Raw genomic sequence first — 6013 nt, forward strand, 5'->3', positions numbered from 1 at the left:
CCAGTGTAGAATTCACTTTTGATACGCGACAATTGTTTGAGTGTTTGGTTTTCTACAAGGTAAGAACAGAGTGCACCGCCCCAGCGGCACTGCAATGCTAGGTCGCATGCGTGAGAGAAAGGAGCAAGCTCCAAATTTCTGCCCCTCATGCCAAAATCTGCTTAATATGTAGTCCCCATATAGAGGACATATCAGATATTAAACTGATAAGAACAGATACTACACTTGATCTTAGCCAAAAGGCCGAGAAGCGATAAGCCCCAAGTGTTGGATGTCCACGCTAAGCTCTTGGCACAAATCTCACTTGTTGTGGTACCCTGTCAGTAGGTGTGCATAACAATGGCTGCTGCTTATCACCTCCGCCCAAGCTCTCCTTTGTGGCGCTTGATTTCTGACCTAGACAGCTCTTTGACTTTTCACAATTTCATAAGGCTCAGCCATACAGCAAAGCCTGCCAAAATATATTCAACTCATGTTTGTTTCCTTCCACGGAAGTCTTTAGTAAAAGGCGAAAGACTCTGCGTCATGAAGAGAAACCAGAGTCAGCATGGCCCTCTGTTGAGAGCAGCAGAGGAGCCTCTCGGTCACAGTCACCACCTCACGGTAGGCCTCTCTTTGCTTTCCGCATGTCAGATCCCAGTATGCAACATTCCCAACCCGCCCCCATCTGCCAACCAAAATTATACACGTCTTTATTACCTCGCCCTGACTACTGTGATTGGCTTTAAGCCTGCCTAAGCAATACATCCCTGAACCACTTACATTCGCTCCAAAATGCTGACTCTGGTTTCTCACCAAGTCTCCCAGAAGGTCTTGAGTGAAAGCAAGTTTCCATTCTTGACAAACGCTTCTAACTCAATTTGGAATCCAGTTCAAGCTCATTGTGACCCTGCATGGTCACGCCACAAAGCAGTGAGCCATCAGAGCGGTTTCACACTTGTGTGTGCCAGGCCGTTACCTCACTTTCATTGAGCCAGTGTAGAATTCACTTTGATACGCAACAATTGTTTGAGTGTTTGGTTTTCTACAAGGTAAGAACAGAGTGCACCGCTCCCAGCGGCACTGCAATGCTAGGTCGATGCGTGAGAGAAAGGAGCAAGCTCCAAATTTCTGCCCTCATGCCAAAAATCTGCTTAATATGTAGTCCTCATATAGAGGACATATCAGATATTAAACTGATAAGAACAGATACTACACTTGATCTTAGCCAAAAGGCCGGTAGCTTATAAGCCCCAAGTGTTGGATGTCCACGCCAAGCTCTTGGCACAAATCTCACTTGTTGTGGTACCTGCTCGTAGGTGTGCATAACAATGGCTGCTGCACATCACCTCCGCCTCAAGCTCTCCTTTGTGGCGCTTGATTTCTGACCTAGACAGCTCTTTGACTTTTCACAATTTCATAAGGCTCAGCCATACAGCAAAGCCTGCCAAAATATATTCAACTCATGTTTGTTCCTCCACGGAAGTCTTTAGTAAAAGGCGAAAGACTTGTGCGTTATGAAGAGAAACCAGAGTCAGCATGGCCCTCTGTTGGAGAGCAGCAGAGGAGCCTCTCGGTCACAGTCACCACCTTCACGGTAGGCTCCCTTTGCTTTCCGCATGTCAGATCCCAGTATGCAACATTCCCAACTCCGCCCCCATCTGCCAACCAAAATTATACACGTCTTTATTACCTCCTGCCCTGACTACTGTGATTGGCTTTAAGCCTGCCTAAGCAATACATCCCTGAACCACTTACATTCGCTCCAAAATGCTGACTCTGGTTTCTCACCAAGTCTCCCAGAAGGTCTTGAGAAAGCAAGTTTCCATTCTTGACAAACGCTTCTAACTCAATTTGGAATCCAGTTCAAGCTCATTGTGACCTCTGTGCATGGTCACGCCACTAAGCAGTGAGCCATCAGAGCGGTTTCACACACTTGTGTGTGCCAGGCCGTTACCTCAGTTTCATTGAGCCAGTGTAGAATTCACTTTTGATACGCGACAATTGTTTGAGTGTTTGGTTTTCTACAAGGTAAGAACAGAGTGCACCGCTCCCAGCGGCACTGCAATGCTAGGTGGCGATGCGTGGAGAGAAAGGAGCAAGCTCCAAATTTCTGCCCTCATGCCAAAAATCTGCTTAATATGTAGTCCTCATATAGAGGACATATCAGATATTAAACTGATAAGAACAGATACTACACTTGATCTTAGCCAAAAGGCCGAGAAGCTTATAGCCCCAAGTGTTGGATGTCCACGCCAAGCTCTGGCACAAATCTCACTTGTTGTGGTACCTGCTCAGAGGTGTGCATAACAATGGCTGCTGCTTATCACCTCCGCCTAAGCTCTCCTTTGTGGCGCTTGATTTCTGACCTAGACAGCTCTTTGACTTTTCACAATTTCATAAGGCTCAGCCATACAGCAAAGCCTGCCAAAATATATTCAACTCATGTTTGTTCCTCTCCACGGAAGTCTTTAGTAAAAGGCGAAAGACTTGTGCGTTATGAAGAGAAACCAGAGTCAGCATGGCCCTCTGTTGGAGAGCAGCAGAGGAGCCTCGGTCACAGTCACCACCTTCACGGTAGGCCTCTCTTTGCTTTCCGCATGTCAGATCCCAGTATGCAACATTCCCAACCCGCCCCATCTGCCAACCAAAATTATACACGTCTTTATTACCTCCTGCCCTGACTACTGTGATTGGCTTTTAAGCCTGCCTAAGCAATACATCCCTGAACCACTTACATTCGCTCCAAAATGCTGACTCTGGTTTCTCACCAAGTCTCCCAGAAGGTCTTGAGTGAAAGCAAGTTTCCATTCTTGACAAACGCTTCTAACTCAATTTGGAATCCAGTTCAAGCTCATTGTGACCTCTGCATGGTCACGCCACTAAGCAGTGAGCCATCAGAGCGGTTCACACACTTGTGTGTGCCAGGCCGCTACCTCAGCTTCATTGAGCCAGTGTAGAATTCACTTTTGATACGCGACAATTGTTTGAGTGTTTGGTTTTCTACAAGGTAAGAACAGAGTGCACCGTTCCCAGCGGCACTGCAATGCTAGGTCGATGCGTGGAGAGAAAGGAGCAAGCTCCAAATTTCTGCCCTCATGCCAAAAATCTGTTAATATGTAGTCCTCATATAGAGGACATATCAGATATTAAACTGATAAGAACAGATACTACACTTGATCTTAGCCAAAAGGCCAGAAGCGTTCTTGCAAGTGTTGGATGTCCACGCCAAGCTCTTGGCACAAATCTCACTTGTTGTGGTACCCCTGCCGTAGGTGTGCATAACAATGGCTGCTGCTTATCACCTCCGCCCAAGCTCTCCTTTGTGGCGCTTGATTTCTGACCTAGACAGCTCTTTGACTTTTCACAATCTCATAAGGCTCAGCCATACAGCAAAGCCCCAAAAATATATTCAACTCATGTTTGTTCCTCTCCACGGAAGTCTTTAGTAAAAGGCGAAAGACTTGTGCGTTATGAAGAGAAACCAGAGTCAGCATGGCCTCTGTTGGAGAGCAGCAGAGGAGCCTCTCGGTCACAGTCACCACCTTCACGGTAGGCCTCTTTGCTTTCCGCATGTCAGATCCCAGTATGCAACATTCCCAACCCGCCCCCATCTGCCAACCAAAATTATACACGCCTTTATTACCTCCTGCCCTGACTACTGTGATTGGCTTTAAGCCTGCCTAAGCAATACATCCCTGAACCACTTACATTCGCTCCAAAATGCTGACTCTGGTTTCTCACCAAGTCTCCCAGAAGGTCTTGAGTGAAAGCAAGTTTCCATTCTTGACAAACGCTTCTAACTCAATTTGGAATCCAGTTCAAGCCCATTGTGACCCCCGCATGGTCACGCCACAAAGCAGTGAGCCATCAGAGCGGTTTCACACACTTGTGTGCCAGGCCGTTACCTCACTTTCATTGAGCCAGTGTAGAATTCACTTTGATACGCGACAATTGTTTGAGTGTTTGGTTTTCTACAAGGTAAGAACAGAGTGCACCGCTCCCAGCGGCACTGCAATGCTAGGTCGATGCGTGGAGAGAAAGGAGCAAGCTCCAAATTTCTGCCCTCATGCCAAAAATCTGCTTAATATGTAGTCCTCATATAGAGGACATATCAGATATTAAACTGATAAGAACAGATACTACACTTGATCTTAGCCAAAAGGCCGAGAAGCGATAACCCCCAAGTGTTGATGTCCACGCCAAGCTCTTGGCACAAATCTCACTTGTTGTGGTACCCCGCTCAGAAGGTGTGCATAACAATGGCTGCTGCTTATCACCTCCGCCCAAGCTCTCCTTTGTGGCGCTTGATTTCTGACCTAGACAGCTCTTTGACTTTTCACACTTCATAAGGCTCAGCCATACAGCAAAGCCTCCAAAATATATTCAACTCATGTTTGTTCCTCTCCACGGAAGTCTTTAGTAAAAGGCGAAAGACTTGTGCGTATGAAGAGAAACCAGAGTCAGCATGGCTCTGTTGAGAGCAGCAGAGGAGCCTCTCGGTCACAGTCACCACCTTCACGGTAGGCCTCTCTTTGCTTTCCGCGTATGTCAGATCCCAGTATGCAACATTCCCAACCCGCCCCATCTGCCAACCAAAATTATACACGCCTTTATTACCTCCTGCCCTGACTACTGTGATTGGCTTTTAAGCCTGCCTAAGCAATACATCCCTGAACCACTTACATTCGCTCCAAAATGCTGACTCTGGTTCTCACCAAGTCTCCCAGAAGGTCTTGAGTGAAAGCAAGTTTCCATTCTTGACAAACGCTTCTAACCCAATTTGGAATCCAGTTCAAGCTCATTGTGACCCTGCATGGTCACGCCACTAAGCAGTGAGCCATCAGAGCGGTTTCACACACTTGTGTGTGCCAGTCACATTCTCACTTTCATTGAGCCAGTGTAGAATTCACTTTTGATACGCGACAATTGTTTGAGTGTTTGGTTTTCTACAAGGTAAGAACAGAGTGCACCGCTCCCAGCGGCACTGCAATGCTAGGTCGATGCATGGAGAGAAAGGAGCAAGCTCCAAATTTCTGCCCTCATGCCAAAATCTGCTTAATATGTAGTCCTCATATAGAGGACATATCAGATATTAAACTGATAAGAACAGATACTACACTTGATCTTAGCCAAAAGGCCGAGAAGCGATAAGCCCCAAGTGTTGATGTCCACGCCAAGCTCTTGGCACAAATCTCACTTGTTGTGGTACCTGCCTCGTAGGTGTGCATAACAATGGCTGCTGCTTATCACCTCCGCCCAAGCTCTCCTTTGTGACGCTTGATTTCTGACCTAGACAGCTCTTTGACTTTTCACAATTTCATAAGGCTCAGCCATACAGCAAAGCCTGCCAAAATATATTCAACTCATGTTTGTTCCTCTCCACGGAAGTCTTTAGTAAAAGGCGAAAGACTTGTGCGTTATGAAGAGAAACCAGAGTCAGCATGGCCTCTGTTGGAGAGCAGCAGAGGAGCCTCCGTCACAGTCACCACCTTCACGGTAGGCCTCTCTTTGCTTTCCGCATGTCAGATCCCAGTATGCAACATTCCTAACTCCGCCCCATCTGCCAACCAAAATTATACACGTCTTTATTACTCTCCTGCCCTGACTACTGTGATTGGCTTTAAGCCTGCCTAAGCAATACATCCCTGAACCACTTACATTCGCTCCAAAATGCTGACTCTGGTTTCTCACCAAGTCTCCCAGAAGGTCTTGAGTGAAGCAAGTTTCCATTCTTGACAAACGCTTCTAACTCAATTTGGAATCCAGTTCAAGCTCATTGTGACCCCGTGCATGGTCACGCCACTAAGCAGTGAGCCATCAGAGCGGTTTCACACACTTGTGTGTGCCAGGCCGTTACCTCACTTTCATTGAGCCAGTGTAGAATTCACTTTGATACGCGACAATTGTTTGAGTGTTTGGTTTTCTACAAGGTAAGAACAGAGTGCACCGCTCCCAGCGGCACTGCAATGCTAGGTCGATGCGTGAGAGAAAGGAGCAAGCTCCAAATTTCTGCCCTCATGCCAAAAATCTG

The 6013-nt window shown here is 46.9% G+C and overlaps 12 non-coding genes across 12 annotated transcripts; all 12 read right to left on the reverse strand.

The window, feature by feature from the left end:
- Positions 1–65: 65 nt before the first annotated feature.
- On the reverse strand, positions 66–255 carry LOC124854434. Its single transcript, XR_007034678.1, has one exon. It is a non-coding gene; the product is annotated as a U2 spliceosomal RNA (small nuclear RNA).
- Positions 256–434: 179 nt separating this feature from the next.
- On the reverse strand, positions 435–545 carry LOC124853735. Its single transcript, XR_007034074.1, has one exon. It is a non-coding gene; the product is annotated as a U5 spliceosomal RNA (small nuclear RNA).
- A 492-nt stretch (positions 546–1037) lies between these two features.
- On the reverse strand, positions 1038–1227 carry LOC124854435. Its single transcript, XR_007034679.1, has one exon. It is a non-coding gene; the product is annotated as a U2 spliceosomal RNA (small nuclear RNA).
- Positions 1228–1406: 179 nt separating this feature from the next.
- On the reverse strand, positions 1407–1516 carry LOC124853588. The gene has a single exon (XR_007033928.1). It is a non-coding gene; the product is annotated as a U5 spliceosomal RNA (small nuclear RNA).
- A 500-nt stretch (positions 1517–2016) lies between these two features.
- On the reverse strand, positions 2017–2209 carry LOC124854149. The gene has a single exon (XR_007034397.1). It is a non-coding gene; the product is annotated as a U2 spliceosomal RNA (small nuclear RNA).
- Positions 2210–2386: 177 nt separating this feature from the next.
- Positions 2387–2498, reverse strand: LOC124853289. Its single transcript, XR_007033632.1, has one exon. It is a non-coding gene; the product is annotated as a U5 spliceosomal RNA (small nuclear RNA).
- Positions 2499–2995: 497 nt separating this feature from the next.
- On the reverse strand, positions 2996–3184 carry LOC124854195. Its single transcript, XR_007034442.1, has one exon. It is a non-coding gene; the product is annotated as a U2 spliceosomal RNA (small nuclear RNA).
- A 174-nt stretch (positions 3185–3358) lies between these two features.
- On the reverse strand, positions 3359–3472 carry LOC124853151. Its single transcript, XR_007033494.1, has one exon. It is a non-coding gene; the product is annotated as a U5 spliceosomal RNA (small nuclear RNA).
- Positions 3473–3966: 494 nt separating this feature from the next.
- LOC124854421 lies at positions 3967–4157 on the reverse strand. Its single transcript, XR_007034665.1, has one exon. It is a non-coding gene; the product is annotated as a U2 spliceosomal RNA (small nuclear RNA).
- A 175-nt stretch (positions 4158–4332) lies between these two features.
- Positions 4333–4445, reverse strand: LOC124853344. The gene has a single exon (XR_007033687.1). It is a non-coding gene; the product is annotated as a U5 spliceosomal RNA (small nuclear RNA).
- Positions 4446–4941: 496 nt separating this feature from the next.
- Positions 4942–5131, reverse strand: LOC124854104. The gene has a single exon (XR_007034353.1). It is a non-coding gene; the product is annotated as a U2 spliceosomal RNA (small nuclear RNA).
- Positions 5132–5309: 178 nt separating this feature from the next.
- On the reverse strand, positions 5310–5421 carry LOC124853290. Its single transcript, XR_007033633.1, has one exon. It is a non-coding gene; the product is annotated as a U5 spliceosomal RNA (small nuclear RNA).
- Between the last annotated feature and the right edge of the window lie 592 nt (positions 5422–6013).

This window comes from Hippoglossus stenolepis, chromosome 10 (assembly GCF_022539355.2).
Source record: "Hippoglossus stenolepis isolate QCI-W04-F060 chromosome 10, HSTE1.2, whole genome shotgun sequence".
Lineage (NCBI taxonomy): Eukaryota > Metazoa > Chordata > Actinopteri > Pleuronectiformes > Pleuronectidae > Hippoglossus > Hippoglossus stenolepis.